Genomic DNA, 16769 nt, shown 5'->3' on the forward strand with positions numbered 1-16769 from the left:
TATGTTCATGCTCCTCACTCTCTGCCCATGTGCCTCGAGCAGCTGCTGGTGCCATCTGCTCATGCACCCCCAGCTCCTCATAGGGTCTGCTTTATGCCCAGACTCCTACTCTCGACAATGAAAAGAGCGCAGAGAAATATCCTCATCTCCCTTGGCAAAAAGCGAGCTGTGAAATCCCACCCTCTCTATTATCAAGACAAGTAACAAGCAGTGTAATCCACACTACTTTCTCCACATCTCACATGGCTAACAAATGTCAAATCTGGATTGAGTAGAAGCCATCTGTCAACTGGAACTTCCAAGAGGGTGGGGACATGGTGCCTTGGTGGGTGTCCTGGAATCATAACAGGGGTTGTATTTTATGGCTTTTAAGTGTGCTGCTATATTCATGTAGGTACTGTAAGTCTTGTATCACTTTGACAATTCATCTTCTGGCTGCTTCTTCAAAATGTGAAACTATTCAATGGTCAACAATACAATTTGTAGAGGTTCTAATATCAGGTCCTTACCTGTTGGTGCTGGCCTTGAAGTCTGGGAGATAGATTTGGGAAGTTTTTCGGGTGGTTAAAGTGGATATTAGGCTGAGGGAGCCTAACAAGATATATCGCTGGCAGTTAATCACGTTTGAACCTGAGGTGGAGCGTGTGGACTTCGGTGGTCTCTGCATGGAACACAATGGATTGGAATGTTATTGCCTTGTTGGCCTAGTTCTTCTTCTATTAAAATCCCTAATATCTATAACTGGAGTAATTTCCAGGCCTAATGTTCGGATCTAACTACGCCCTCCATGTTGGATTGTCCTGTTTCCCAAGATTTCCTGCTCTCTATTGAGTTTATCATGGGCCGTACTTTAAATGTGCTGTCTGATTTTTTATGAAGAAGCCCTAGAATGGATCTATAACCAGAAGTTCCCTTTCATCAGATAAGATTTACTAAACCTGGGAACCTGTCAAAATGCTACGTCTTCCTCAGTGAGGCGTAACGAGGAGAAGGATAAGTTACTTACCTTCGGTAACGACTTATCTGGTAGAGACAGTATCTAGCCACAAATTCCGTACCTTTGAATTTCCCAGACGTCAGACTGGATCTGGAAGATTTTTCTTAAAGCAATACTCCTGCATGCCAGTAGGTGGTGTTGGTCAGCTCCTTGTGACAGACTGTGTCATCAACACAGGAAGTGACGACCGCATCACCGCTATAGGTGCCACCTCGGGCACTAACGTCAGTTACTTTTCAGGGCTTTTCACACCAGAAACGCAGAGGCTTGAACAGTACTGACATTGGTGTGTTTAAAAACTAGGGCCCTGAAAAGGAACAACCTTGACCCTAGAAACTAGTTCGCAGTGCTGGGGAGGATGCGTGGATCGGAAAGAAATCTTTGGTTGGATACAATCTCTACCAGATAAGGCATTGCCCAAGGTAAGTAACTTGTCCACCTGATAGAGACATCTAGCTGCAGATTCCTTACCTTTGAAGAGATACCCAAGCAATACAATCCCCGTAGGAGGGACTGTGGACATGTTTCAGACTAGAAAGTCCTGCATTACCGAACAGGCAAAATGGTAATTCCTGCGGACCTGACTGTCCAGGCAGAAATGCGTGGTAAACGTGTGCAGGGATTCTCCGGTTGCTGCCTAACAGATTTCCAGGCCTGGGACTCTATGTGCTAAAGCAGTGATATCAGCCTTAGCTCTGTGGAATGAGCTCTTAAGCCTTCAGGAGACTGCTTCTTCGCCAGAGCGATCAAATCTTGATGCTGCCCATCAGGAGATGGTTCTCATCTGCATAGCCCAATGCTTCATTGATCCATCATACCCCACGAAGAGTTTGTCGTCCATCCAGAACTCTTTTGTGCAGTCAAGGTAGACCGACACCGCTCTTTTTGAGTCTAGACTGTGGAGTTCTGCCTCATTTTTAGAGTGATGCGGAGGAGAGAAGTGGGCAAGGCAGCAGATTGTCCCACATGGAAAGGTGTTACCACTTTCAGCAGGAAAGAGGCCCTAGTGCGAAGCACCAGTTTGTCAGGGAATATCATCAGCTCGCTCACTCTCCTGGCAGATGGAATTACCACTCAAAAAGGCTGTTTCTATTGTGAGCAGCCAGAGGGGCGATTATGCAAAGGCTCGAAAGGAGCATACATAAGGAAGTTGAGAACCAAATTAACATACCACTTAGGCAAAATGAAGGGGGAAGGTGGAAACTTATGTACAAGACCTTTGAGGAATCAACATACAATGGGTGACTTAATTAAAGAGGGTTGGTCTGGCAGCCTCAGGAAAGCAGACAAAGCAGACACATTCCTTTTTAGGGTGCCCAGGGCAGAGCCCTGCTGGACAAAGGTCACAATAAATAATAAAACATCAGAAAGGGAATGTCAGTGTAGCAGCGGCAATTGCAAAAAACAACAAGTGATGGACTGAATGTGGATCAATGTCACACACTCCCCCAGTCAAAAGATCTGGGCCCAAATCCATCGTTTTTTTGCACTCCACACCACCCTGGGTCAGATAATGGCTTTATGCAAATCAGCTCTGACCCTGTTGCCCCATGGGAACAGTCCAGTCCGAACTACAACAGCCATATCTTTCCCAGACCGGAATCAAGCATCCGAGGACCGGACCGGTTTCGAGGTAACACCTCTCTTCAGCCCGGCTAGCTTGACTCCAAGTGGTGTGGAGTTCCTGGGACCCACGTCTGGGCATCCCCAGCGCACTTAGGGCGGAAATTGCAAAAAACAACAAGTGATGGACTGAATGTGGATCAATGTCACACACTCCCCCAGTCAAAAGATCTGGGCCCAAATCCATCGTTTTTTTGCACTCCACACCACCCTGGGTCAGATAATGGCTTTATGCAAATCAGCTCTGACCTTGTTGCCCCATGGGAACAGTCCAGTCCGAACTACAACAGCCATATCTTTCCCAGACCGGAATCAAGCATCCGAGGACCGGACCGGTTTCGAGGTAACACCTCTCTTCAGCCCGGCTAGCTTGACTCCAAGTGGTGTGGAGTGCCTGGGACCCACGTCTGGGCATCCCCAGCGCACTTAGGGCGGAAATTGCAAAAAACAACAAGTGATGGACTGAATGTGGATCAATGTCACACACTCCCCCAGTCAAAAGATCTGGGCCCAAATCCATCGTTTGTTTGCACTCCACACCACCCTGGGTCAGATAATGGCTTTATGCAAATCAGCTCTGACCCTGTTGCCCCATGGGAACAGTCCAGTCCGAACTACAACAGCCATATCTTTCCCAGACCGGAATCAAGCATCCGAGGACCGGACCGGTTTCGAGGTAACACCTCTCTTCAGCCCGGCTAGCTTGACTCCAAGTGGTGTGGAGTGCCTGGGACCCACGTCTGGGCATCCCCAGCGCACTTAGGGCGGAAATTGCAAAAAACAACAAGTGATGGACTGAATGTGGATCAATGTCACACACTCCCCCAGTCAAAAGATCTGGGCCCAAATCCATCGTTTTTTTGCACTCCACACCACCCTGGGTCAGATAATGGCTTTATGCAAATCAGCTCTGACCCTGTTGCCCCATGGGAACAGTCCAGTCCGAACTACAACAGCCATATCTTTCCCAGACCGGAATCAAGCATCCGAGGACCGGACCGGTTTCGAGGTAACACCTCTCTTCAGCCCGGCTAGCTTGACTCCAAGTGGTGTGGAGTGCCTGGGACCCACGTCTGGGCATCCCCAGCGCACTTAGGGCGGAAATTGCAAAAAACAACAAGTGATGGACTGAATGTGGATCAATGTCACACACTCCCCCAGTCAAAAGATCTGGGCCCAAATCCATCGTTTTTTTGCACTCCACACCACCCTGGGTCAGATAATGGCTTTATGCAAATCAGCTCTGACCCTGTTGCCCCATGGGAACAGTCCAGTCCGAACTACAACAGCCATATCTTTCCCAGACCGGAATCAAGCATCTGGGAGTGCTTAGGCTCCGAGCTGTGTAGGAGCCAGTGTTGGCGTTTCCTAATAAAGAACTCATTTTCCTCACATATGCGCTGGGAGTTCTTAACAAAGTGGCGACGATCGCCAACACAGAACCCACGGACTTTGAAGGGAAAAATATTCTAAAAAACGGAAGCTGATCGTGATACCAAGAAAACTCACCAGTGCAAAAACGAGGCAAACAGAATCACCAAGCAACAAGAGAATATACCTTCACTAAAAGAAAAACTCAAGATCAGCTATATTTTGGGAAGAACACTGAAAAAGAAACTCTATTCAGGAAACACAGAAAAAAATGATAAATGGTGAGTAAATAAATAAAATGAGGAAAAATTCGAGTGAAGATAAAAGTGGGACATCGCTGTAAACATAGAAAGGAATAACTAGTAGGAAAACAGACTGAGTAGATGAGGAGCGCACCGCGTACCAAGAATTCCTGCTGTTCAAAAATCAATCCCACAAAGAAAACCTTTGTGCAACTCTGCGTGTGAAAAAAAAAAGAAGATTGAAAGGTACAAGCTCATTAAAATGATAAAGGCTTCACTCCTGTCAGTTATAGAGTCTAAAACGAAATTAACGTAATCGTAACTGTCTAATTACAATTCTATGGCAGGACGGAGGCTCCGATTATGCTTACTCAATTTCTTTACTGATATACAGCAGCCAATCAAAATGCAGTAAAGAAATAAACAACTACATTACCCAGAAACCCAGGGTAACCATAGAGTATGAGAGTATATAAATAGGGTCATAGAGGTGAACACTTCCTCTTTCTTTGCTGCTTCGCAGCCAGTTAAGTGCTTTTGCATTACTCCTTTCATGTTATTACGTTTACCGCTTTACTTACTTGACTAATTGCTTCTTGCTGGTGTTATTGTTGCGCTGTGTGCGCATTTTCACGCTTGGCTTGCCGCTTTGTTCTGTGCGCATTTTCAGCCTGTTTACGCGCTGTGCGGCGCGTCTTCATTTCTAAACCGGCTCCTGTGCCGGTGCTTGGGGAGCGTGTGCGGCACCTCCCGACAGGGTTATTTACTTAACCCGGTCTTCTTGTGGAGCGGGAGCGGAGCTGGAAGGACGCGCGTGTCTCGCGCATCCTTCCTAGGCGGCAGCGGCTGTTCGCGCATGCGCGACGGTTTGTTTACACGTCTCTTTGAGCGTGTACTTCTCAGACGCCGCCTGTGCCTCAGCCTGACTGAAAATAATTGCTATCTTCAGCGCGCCCTCCTTACTGCCGTTTGAGCTCCCCGACGCCCTCGTACGTGTTAAGAGTTTGAGGGTTGTAAAATATTGAATAGGCTTTGCCTAGAGTGGGGAAAATAATTATTTTTTCTTCTGTTGTTAGTGCAAGTCTGCTCCCTCCACATTCAATTTATTTAATTTTCACAGGGTCTCCCTGTCTTCATCAGACTTGCGCTTGGGGTACCACTCCCCCAATTACTTGGCTTTGCCTCATTAATTGTTAACCTTCCCTGGGCATTTCTTGGCTGACATTGTCGCCATGGCAGACTACTGCGACGACGAAGGTTATGATTATTATGAGGAGGAGGAATCCTCTACTTCATTTGATGACTTTATGGGCCAAGCGCTTTGTCAGGCGATTGCGCCTCTGAAGAAACATCTGGCAGATTATGCTGCGCAGCACGGCTGGATGCCTCCTTCCTCTGGGCGTTCTAAAAAGTCGCCAAAAAATCCACATTCCAGCCATTTTGCGAAACTTGGTAAAACCCTTTCTGCTCCTTCTGCAAAGAAGCGCAAGGTGTCCTCTCGTTCAGATCCTCCTTCTGATACGGATGACGGTACGTCTTCGTCTTCTTCCTCCGAGCCTTCTAAGCCTCCTCCCTCCAAAAAACAACGGAAAGAACATTATGTTGATGCTCCTACTTCACCACAATTGTTGACCTTCAACCCCTCCGACATTATCCATCCTCATTCTTCTTCTTGGTTGCCTTCCCCCGAGGTGGCTCAATACATTCAGTCCCACATCCGTCATCCCTTTGATAAGGATGTGAGAGCGCGTTTGCGCTCCGAGTGCCCACGTCCTGACTTACCTGACAAGTTGGCATCCACTCCTGATGTTGATCCTACTATGATCACTTACATGAGGAAATATTCAAAGGACCCTACCAAAGGTTTGGATAGGTCGTGGCGTTTGTGCCAGGATAAGCTTTTAGATCTCTTGGGCCCCCTTACAAAAATTCTGGACTTGGGATACCATGCCAAGGCATCTGGTTCCCTAATCGACCCCGATGAGCTGGTCGGCTGGTCTCAACGGGCTGTCTGTATGCTTGGCAACGCCAACTATGCCTTGTCCACTGAGCGCCGGCGCTCCATCCTAATGAAACTGGATCCAAGACTTACGGATTTGGCCTCCTCGGAGTCGGGCCCTCTAGCCCAAGGTTTACTTTTCGGTGCACCTTTTCTGAAGGAACTGACAAACTTTGTTTCCACCTTTAGCGGCCTTGACAAGGCCCAGTCTAATTTGAAACGGGCATTCCGTCCGGTTTTTGGCAGGGCCGGACGAAGGGGGCGTTCGTCCGGCCGTGGTTCCGACAATGCTCCCCAGCGAGGGAACAAGTCCCAACGAGGCGGTCAACAGCAATACTCCTCAAATAAGTCTTCTTTCTACCCCTCTAAGAGAAATAGAGGGCAACCTGGCAAAGGTGGATACTCCGGAGGTCATGGAGGACGTCAAGACTCTTCCCCATCAGGTGAGCTTGATTTCAGCTTCAACTGTAATTTTGGGGGGCAGAATTCAATTTTTTCACGACAATTGGCGTTTGATCTCAAACGATGCCTGGATACTGGAGACGGTGCAAGGGTACAAAATAGAATTTTACTCTCACCCTCACCAAGATCTTCGGCCTCGCCCCCTTGTTTTTTCCCGACAAGATCAGGAGTTCATCTCCGCGGAAGTCTCCTCTCTTTTGACAAAAGGAGCCATCGTTCTAACTTCTCCTCATCCCCAGGGTTTCGTCAGCAATGTTTTTCTCGTGGAGAAAAAAGGGGGAGGATCTTGTTTAGTCCTCAATTTGAAGGACTTCAACGGCGGAGTAGTTTATCGCCACTTCAAGATGGAGGGCATTCATCTTCTGCGAGACCTTCTTCAAGAAGGAGATTGGATGGTTCGTCTAGACTTAAAAGATGCTTATCTGTCAATCCCGATTTACGCTCCTCATCGCAGATACCTTCAGTTCCAATGGTTAGGCAGGTGGTACGAGTACAAGGTTCTTCCTTTCGGCCTGTCCTCCGCTCCGTGGTGCTTAACGAAGCTCCTTCGTCCAGTGATGGAGTCTTTGAGGTCACGTGGAGTGCGTCTTATTGTCTATCTAGACGACATTCTCCTTTTGGCTCAATGCCCTGTTCTTCTGCTATCTCATTTGCACTGGTCCATAGACCTTTTGCAATCCTTGGGTTTTCTAATCAATCCCCTGAAGTCCGACTTTTCTCCGTCCCGGTCGATGTCTTTCCTGGGTTTTCAAATAGACTCTGTTTCTTGTCAACTCCTTCTTCCAGGTCAGAAGATGAGGTCCATCAAGAGGGACTTGAGATTGTTTCTTGCTCGACAGACTGTCTCGCTAAGGTCAGTAGCCAGGATTGTAGGTCTCTTATCGTCTTCCATCCAAGCGATCTTTCCGGGTCCTCTGCACTATCGGGCTCTTCAGCGCCTCAAAATACGTCATTTGCAGAAGGGTCTTCGTATTCCGATCACATCCTCCTCTCGGAGGATGCCAGGACAGAAATGATGTGGTGGTTGGACCACATGGAATCCTGGAATGGCCGGGCTCTGTTTGGGAGTACTCCCAATGTTGTGATAGAGTCCGATGCCAGCCTTTGGGGCTGGGGAGCCCGTTGCGGCTCAGTGTCGACTGGGGGTCGTTGGTCCCCAGAGGAATTGACCCTGCACATCAATTGCCTGGAGCTGCTGGCGGGCTCCTTCGCGATTCGGTGTCTCACCCCTCAGAAAATGAATTGTTGCATTCTTCTCCGAATGGACAATATTTCGGCGGTTCGTTATGTGAACAAACTGGGGGGTACCAGATCCAAGCTTCTCTCGGAGATTGCAAAGGACGTTTGGCACCTTTGTCTGGAGCGCAAGATCACGATTATTGCGGAATACCTGCCGGGTTCTCGCAATCTGATCGCGGACTGGAACTCTCGTCACCTGAGAGACTTCAGCGATTGGAGGCTCCATCCTCGTGTGTTCCGCAAGCTGTCCCGCATTTGGGGGTCTTGTCATCTGGATCTCTTTGCCTCCCGGCTCAACACCCAGCTTCCCCGATTCTACAGCTGGCGTCCGGATCCGGAGGCTCTGGCCACGGACGCCTTTCTCCAAACCTGGCCTCGCCATCTGTGCTATGCCTTCCCGCCGTTCCTCATGATTCCCCGGGTTCTGGCCCGAGCACGTCTATTCTTGTCGGAACTGGTTCTAATCTCTCCTCTTTGGAGGGCTCAAGCGTGGTTTCCAGTACTTCTGGAGATGAGCTGCTCGACGCCGCTTCTACTTCCTCACATGTGGAACCTGCTGTTGGATCCGCTTTGCGAGCCTCACCCACTGGTGCTGTCCGGTCAACTCCTTCTGGTAGCTTGGAGAATTTCGGGGGACGCTGGCAAATCCAGGGCTTATCGGGAGACGCTACCAGATATATCAATGAGGCTTGGGCACCCAACACACACAAGCGTTATGCATCAAGTTGGAAGCGCTGGTGTGATTGGTGCTCACAGCGGTCGGTGGATCCCGTTTCAGCGGATCTTTCTTTAATCCTTAATTTTTTGGCGTCCCTAGCATCCTCTGGGCTAGCTTACAGAACAGTTAATAACTTTCGTTCTGCAATTTCTGCAGGCCATGTGCCTCTTGATGGTAAACCAGCGGGAGAACATCCCTTGATATCTAAATTGTTGAGGGGCATCCGGATGGTAAAACCTCCTTGTCCCAAATATGTAGCCCTTTGGGATGTCTCAGTTGTTTTGCGTTTCCTGTCAGCCTGGCCTATTAACTCTCTTTTGACACGCAAACAACTTTCAGCCAAGCTCACTATGCTTTTGTGCTTGGTCTCTTGCAAAAGGGTTTCTGATGTGCGAGCCTTGGATCTCGCTGGTCGGTCTTTTTCTCCTGAAGGCGTTACCTTTCTTATCTCAAGGAGGACTAAGTGTAATACGCCCTCAGTCTCTTACCCTTCTTTTCCCCACAATCCTCAATTGTGTGTAGTTCAATGTATTAAAGACTATGAGGTAAGCACTGCACCTTTTCGGCATGATTTACAGGGACAATTACTTATTGCATTGCAGAAACCTTTCAAGCCGGTAACTCCGGCCACTTTGGCACGTTGGTTACGTTGGCTCATGCATGAAGCGGGCATTGACACTTCTCTGTTTGGTGCTCATTCTGCTAGAGGAGCCATGGCTTCTAAAGCTTTTTCCATGGGTGCCAGCCTTCAGGACATCATGAAGGCTGCGGATTGGTCACCTGAAACTATGTTTAAGACTTTTTACTTTAAGCCTATTATTGATGTTGCATCTGTTGTGGTGGCGAAGCTTTAAACAAGCATAATCGGAGCCTCCGTCCTGCCATAGAATGGAAAATTTGCTAACATTCGTGCCAAGAATTTTCAATTCTATTAAGGACAGGAGGCGAGGATTATCCCACCCTTATTTCATGATTGTCTTTATATGATGCATCTGCTTTATACTGTACAACTCTGGTTCTTCTTTATGAAATGTTTCCCTCCCTGTACTGATTACTGTGTTCAACTTTTGGGGAACAGTTTTTACGGCCTCTGTCTTTTTTCCTCAGGCTCCGACCTTAAATGAGGTGTGCCGGGATTTTCTTCTTCTGATTGGTCTCTTGCTGTTCCTGTGGGTCTTTGAAGTTCCTTCTCCACGTCAGCCGGATGAGGACCTCTCCGGGGGACTCCTTTGATGGATTGTTTAAATTTATGTTGGGCTCATTATTGACTATGGACAAAGAAAGAGGAAGTGTTCACCTCTATGACCCTATTTATATACTCTCATACTCTATGGTTACCCTGGGTTTCTGGGTAATGTAGTTGTTTATTTCTTTACTGCATTTTGATTGGCTGCTGTATATCAGTAAAGAAATTGAGTAAGCATAATCCTCGCCTCCTGTCCTTAATAGAATTGAAAATTCTTGGCACGAATGTTAGCAAATTTTCCACTGTCAAACCCTAACTGAAACTTCTGCAAGGATTTCAGCTGTTACAAACGTCATCACGTGAGGAAGTCAACCGACGTAGCGGCCATCTTAATTTACCAATAGGAAACGGACACTAATTCAGGTCGACGGTATAGTCGACTTAAGTACGGCGTGGGCGCCATTTAAGTAAAAAAAAAATAAAGAAAACACACAGCGCATCCTTAGCGCAATCGTGAAGAAACATCACCCTCCCCCTCCTTCGCGCCTAGCTCCACAAAAGACTACCGCTCTCACGGACAACTACGGGATGACACAGTAAGTTTACCATCTTCTAAAATAACATTAAAAAAAACAAAAAAAAGGATTTGACATTAAATACTTAATAAAGACTGTGCAAGGGACATTCGGTCTATGAACTATGGGGTACAATGGACAGTCTTGAAAATTAACATCTTCGCAAAGCAATGAGCAATTGAACTCTAGCACTTCTAATATCTATACTGGAATAGCTGTCACATACAAAAAACCCATATAAAAACTTACCTTCATCTTCTGTCTATACATTTTTTTAAATAAGGTAAGTTACAGTTGTACATTCAACAAATATTGAAACTGTAACATGGCTTCAGTATGTGTGTGGAACCTTTCACCACCAGAGACATTCCTACGTGCTGGGAGCGAACCAGCACTCAAGTGGGAAGAATGGAGGGAGTATTTCCTCAACTACATCTCTACTTTAGAGGAGGATGAGGAAGTTAAGGCGGAAAAGAAGTACAACATGCTCATGCATTGCTTAGGAGCAGGTGGAATAAAAGTTTACAACGCTATCAATAGGAAGATCAGAGCTGAAAGTGAAGGGGATGTATTTACCAACGCCATAGATGATCTAAATACATATTATAAACCGCCAGTATGCGTCGGTATAGATCGTTATAAATTCTTCCATAGGAAGCAAGGAGAAGAAGAATCAATTGATGATTATGTGTCAGCACTTAAAAATCTAGCAATAAATTGTCGCTTTGGTGCACTCCACGATGAGTTTATAAGGGATAAGATAGTGATGCAGGGCTCAAACACAAACATCCAAGTCAACCGACGTAGCGGCCATCTTAATTTACCAATAGGAAACGGACACTAATGCAGGCCGACCGACACGTCCCCGCAGGGGACACAAGTAAGAGGGCGGCCACCGTAGTGCCACAGGATGGCACACGGGGCAGCCCAGCTCTTTAGCTCTTTGGGACCCTGGAGGGTCCTCCCGCGCGTCACTTCCTTCTGGGGGTGGGCGGAGGAGAGTATATATTCCTCCCCCGCCCACCGAGCGGCCTCTTTGTCCGCTGTCCCCTCACCCTGACGCCGTTTGGTGGGCCCTCTGGGAGCTCGTTCAGAGGCCTGGTCTGGCGTCGGATGCAGTGTTTCCGCCGTTTCGCTGGCTTGTTTGCTATTGCGGTGAGTCGGGTGAAGAGGTAGTGTGCAGTGTTTTGGTGGTGTTTTGCACGTGTTTTGCATGGACTGCTCAGCCATTTATGTTACGCGGGGCATTCCGGCGGATGAACGTGCGGAGGTTTAGGGGTTATTTCGGACAGTCCGGGTGTCACACTGGGCATGGCAGTATTTCCCACTGGGCATGGCAATATTTATCACAACTGTAGCCTTTCACACGCGTCTCCTTTACTCCGTGGCGCGCCGTGTGCTACTTTTGTTATGCTTACGGTAGTCCACTGACGCCTCATGTCCGGTGTTACTTTTTGGCTGGTCCCTTATAAAGTGCTTAGGTATCGGTACTTTGGTGAGGCGCTGGTATGCATCCCTCTTAACTCGTTGGCCGGCGGAGCTCGGAGGTTCCTCCCTCTTCGCTGGCTGGCACCCCTTTGCGTCGGACCGCATTTCGTGGGGGCGTCTTGTACAGGGCAGGAGCGTGCTATTAGGTCTCCCTCCCACCATGCTTCCACGGCTGCGGTGCTGGCCAGGTTTTTATTGTGAGGAGGCTTGGGCATTTGAATTGTAGGGCCAGCCTTAACTGCTCTTCAGTCATTTATCGTCGTGCCTTAGGATTGCACTGCACGCTGGGGGGGGAGGCTGCCAGCCCTGGCGAGGCCTGGGGAAAATGGCGCCCTCGCCTGGCGGCCATCTTCTCCCTACTTGTCCGATCGTGCAAGTTGGTACACTTTATTTGTTCTGGCTGCCGGGCCCCTAGATGGTTACGTTGTGTGTTGGTGACCTGGGGGAATTGGCTCACACGTGCAGCGGCAATTTTTTCTCCCCCCGGGTCCGGTGCAGCTAGTTTGTAGGCATGTGTCACGACCACCAGGCACTACGATTTTGGCACTTCGTCGGGCCGGGAAAGCTCTCGCCATGGTCTTACTTCACTGGTTGGCGCGAGGAGGTGGCTCAACAAAGTAAGCTGGTGTCTTTAGTGCTACAGGGTTCAAGCCCCCGGGTAAACTGCTTTACAGTTTGGGGGGATTTCTTTTTATTCTTCGATATGTATCATCTACACGCGTTTTATCCTTTTGCATTACCTGTTCAGCGGCCTTTTTTCCCGCGGCCGGGGTATACTCAGACATGAGTCGCTTGCTCATTGCACCATCAGGATTCAAGCAAGCCGGGCCGAAGACGGCTGTAATGCCAGAAACCGGTCCCCGGAAGCTTGTTTCCTTCCCAGTGTAAGAATTGGCTTTTGTAGTTTGGTTTGCCCTGTTCCCATCATGCACTGGGACAGGAACAGACTAATTTGCATACAGCCAGGTTCTGAAACTGGGATGGTGCAGTGAGCTAAAAAACGGTGTTGGACCTAGCCCTGATCTCTTGACTGGGTGAGAGTATTCTGCTTAATTCAGAGACTCTGTCCCTTACCACCCCTTGTTGTAAATATTTTTGTCCACCCTAAGCGTGGAAGGGTATACTCAGACATGAGTCCCTTGCTCATTGCACCATCAGGATTCAAGCAAGCCGGGCCGAAGACGGCTGTAATGCCAGAAACCGGTCCCCGGAAGCTTGTTTCCTTCCCAGTGTAAGAATTGGCTTTTGTAGTTTGGTTTGCCCTGTTCCCATCATGCACTGGGACAGGAACAGACTAATTTGCATACAGCCAGGTTCTGAAACTGGGATGGTGCAGTGAGCTAAAAAACAGTGTTGGACCTAGCCCTGATCTCTTGACTGGGTGAGAGTATTCTGCTTAATTCAGAGACTCTGTCCCTCACCACCCCTTGTTGTAAATATTTTTGTCCACCCTAAGCGTGGAAGGGTATACTCAGACATGAGTCCCTTGCTCATTGCACCATCAGGATTCAAGCAAGCCGGGCCGAAGACGGCTGTAATGCCAGAAACCGGTCCCCGGAAGCTTGTTTCCTTCCCAGTGTAAGAATTGGCTTTTGTAGTTTGGTTTGCCCTGTTCCCATCATGCACTGGGACAGGAACAGACTAATTTGCATACAGCCAGGTTCTGAAACTGGGATGGTGCAGTGAGCTAAAAAACGGTGTTGGACCTAGCCCTGATCTCTTGACTGGGTGAGAGTATTCTGCTTAATTCAGAGACTCTGTCCCTCACCACCCCTTGTTGTAAATATTTTTGTCCACCCTAAGCGTGGAAGGGTATACTCAGACATGAGTCCCTTGCTCATTGCACCATCAGGATTCAAGCAAGCCGGGCCGAAGACGGCTGTAATGCCAGAAACCGGTCCCCGGAAGCTTGTTTCCTTCCCAGTGTAAGAATTGGCTTTTGTAGTTTGGTTTGCCCTGTTCCCATCATGCACTGGGACAGGAACAGACTAATTTGCATACAGCCAGGTTCTGAAACTGGGATGGTGCAGTGAGCTAAAAAACGGTGTTGGACCTAGCCCTGATCTCTTGACTGGGTGAGAGTATTCTGCTTAATTCAGAGACTCTGTCCCTCACCACCCCTTGTTGTAAATATTTTTGTCCACCCTAAGCGTGGAAGGGTATACTCAGACATGAGTCCCTTGCTCATTGCACCATCAGGATTCAAGCAAGCCGGGCCGAAGACGGCTGTAATGCCAGAAACCGGTCCCCGGAAGCTTGTTTCCTTCCCAGTGTAAGAATTGGCTTTTGTAGTTTGGTTTGCCCTGTTCCCATCATGCACTGGGACAGGAACAGACTAATTTGCATACAGCCAGGTTCTGAAACTGGGATGGTGCAGTGAGCTAAAAAACGGTGTTGGACCTAGCCCTGATCTCTTGACTGGGTGAGAGTATTCTGCTTAATTCAGAGACTCTGTCCCTCACCACCCCTTGTTGTAAATATTTTTGTCCACCCTAAGCGTGGAAGGGTATACTCAGACATGAGTCCCTTGCTCATTGCACCATCAGGATTCAAGCAAGCCGGGCCGAAGACGGCTGTAATGCCAGAAACCGGTCCCCGGAAGCTTGTTTCCTTCCCAGTGTAAGAATTGGCTTTTGTAGTTTGGTTTGCCCTGTTCCCATCATGCACTGGGACAGGAACAGACTAATTTGCATACAGCCAGGTTCTGAAACTGGGATGGTGCAGTGAGCTAAAAAACGGTGTTGGACCTAGCCCTGATCTCTTGACTGGGTGAGAGTATTCTGCTTAATTCAGAGACTCTGTCCCTCACCACCCCTTGTTGTAAATATTTTTGTCCACCCTAAGCGTGGAAGGGTATACTCAGACATGAGTCCCTTGCTCATTGCACCATCAGGATTCAAGCAAGCCGGGCCGAAGACGGCTGTAATGCCAGAAACCGGTCCCCGGAAGCTTGTTTCCTTCCCAGTGTAAGAATTGGCTTTTGTAGTTTGGTTTGCCCTGTTCCCATCATGCACTGGGACAGGAACAGACTAATTTGCATACAGCCAGGTTCTGAAACTGGGATGGTGCAGTGAGCTAAAAAACGGTGTTGGACCTAGCCCTGATCTCTTGACTGAGTGAGAGTATTCTGCTTAATTCAGAGACTCTGTCCCTCACCACCCCTTGTTGTAAATATTTTTGTCCACCCTAAGCGTGGAAGGGTATACTCAGACATGAGTCCCTTGCTCATTGCACCATCAGGATTCAAGCAAGCCGGGCCGAAGACGGCTGTAATGCCAGAAACCGGTCCCCGGAAGCTTGTTTCCTTCCCAGTGTAAGAATTGGCTTTTGTAGTTTGGTTTGCCCTGTTCCCATCATGCACTGGGACAGGAACAGACTAATTTGCATACAGCCAGGTTCTGAAACTGGGATGGTGCAGTGAGCTAAAAAACGGTGTTGGACCTAGCCCTGATCTCTTGACTGGGTGAGAGTATTCTGCTTAATTCAGAGACTCTGTCCCTCACCACCCCTTGTTGTAAATATTTTTGTCCACCCTAAGCGTGGAAGGGTATACTCAGACATGAGTCCCTTGCTCATTGCACCATCAGGATTCATGCAAGCCGGGCCGAAGACGGCTGTAATGCCAGAAACCGGTCCCCGGAAGCTTGTTTCCTTCCCAGTGTAAGAATTGGCTTTTGTAGTTTGGTTTGCCCTGTTCCCATCATGCACTGGGACAGGAACAGACTAATTTGCATACAGCCAGGGTCTGAAACTGGGATGGTGCAGTGAGCTAAAAAACGGTGTTGGACCTAGCCCTGATCTCTTGACTGGGTGAGAGTATTCTGCTTAATTCAGAGACTCTGTCCCTCACCACCCCTTGTTGTAAATACTGTTGATTAGTTGGGCCTGCATAAGCCACACGTATTCCCTCTTATATGCTGGCCCACACTGTGACATTCTCTCAGTCGGATCACTGAATCACCGGTTTCTTGTACGTTGGCCCATTGTCACTAAGGTGATGCGTGAGCAATTAGCACTGTTCTTGGGCCTGCTCTAGCCACACATACCTCCTACAGTCTGACCCCACTGTGACTTTCAAGTCTGGCCCCGCGCCGGGTCTGGCTGATACAACAAGCCGCTATCTGGCTCCACTTCCCTGGACACAGGTTAGTGTGTTTGTGGCCAAATAGGAGCCTGGTTGGCTGATTTTACTTGAAGGGTCCCGAGGTGGCAGGAAAAATTTAACAGTCAAAATTCAACAACTAGGGTCGACACGCTTGGAGGGCCCTTGGCGAAGTCCACGGGTAGGCTGTTACCTGACAGTATTTCATTTGGTGGTTTTTTCAGGTACCAAAGTAGGGTTTCCTTTTGCAGTTTCACAGGCCAGGAAGTAAAAGTGAGGAAGTAATAGTTCCCCTAGCGGCACTACATGTATACACAGTTGGATAGGCTGCTTGTTATAAGCTTCATAGGGTCCAACAAAGGGCAGGCAAAGGGGGACGATTTGTACAAGTGACAAACATGAGGAGATACTCTACACAGTGTTAAAGGGATGTTGCCTAAGCAAAACTCTAAATGGCCCTATACGCATGATGGAGAAGTGAGTTGTCCAACTAATGCTATTGGGCACCAGGCACCATAATGAGGCACTTCGTATTTTGATGTATTTTGTATTTTGATGTACTTGTAGGGCCCAGAGTTGGCAGGTAATATCAGTATTTATACAAACAGCATTGCCAGTTTGCGATTCCCCGGCTACTTTACACTTTGTTGACGCATTGTCTATTTGCTTAGATTGTCAGGCCTGCAGTAGCCACACTACCTCCCCCAGTCTGAACCCACGAAGACCTGTCAGCTCTGACTCCACTGTGGTCAAGCTGATACTTTTTA

The 16769-nt window shown here is 48.3% G+C and overlaps 1 long non-coding RNA gene across 1 annotated transcript in view; it reads right to left on the reverse strand.

Moving 5' to 3' along the window:
* The window catches only part of LOC144824696 (uncharacterized), a 124920-nt gene that overhangs the window by 61380 nt on the left and 46771 nt on the right, over nt 1-16769 (reverse strand). Inside the window, exon 2 of the long non-coding RNA XR_013609065.1 lies at nt 510-661. This is a non-coding gene — a long non-coding RNA (uncharacterized LOC144824696). The remainder of the gene's footprint in view (nt 1-509; nt 662-16769) is intronic.

Source organism: Lissotriton helveticus, chromosome 3_1 (genome assembly GCF_964261635.1).
Source record: "Lissotriton helveticus chromosome 3_1, aLisHel1.1, whole genome shotgun sequence".
Classification (NCBI taxonomy): Eukaryota; Metazoa; Chordata; class Amphibia; order Caudata; family Salamandridae; genus Lissotriton; species Lissotriton helveticus.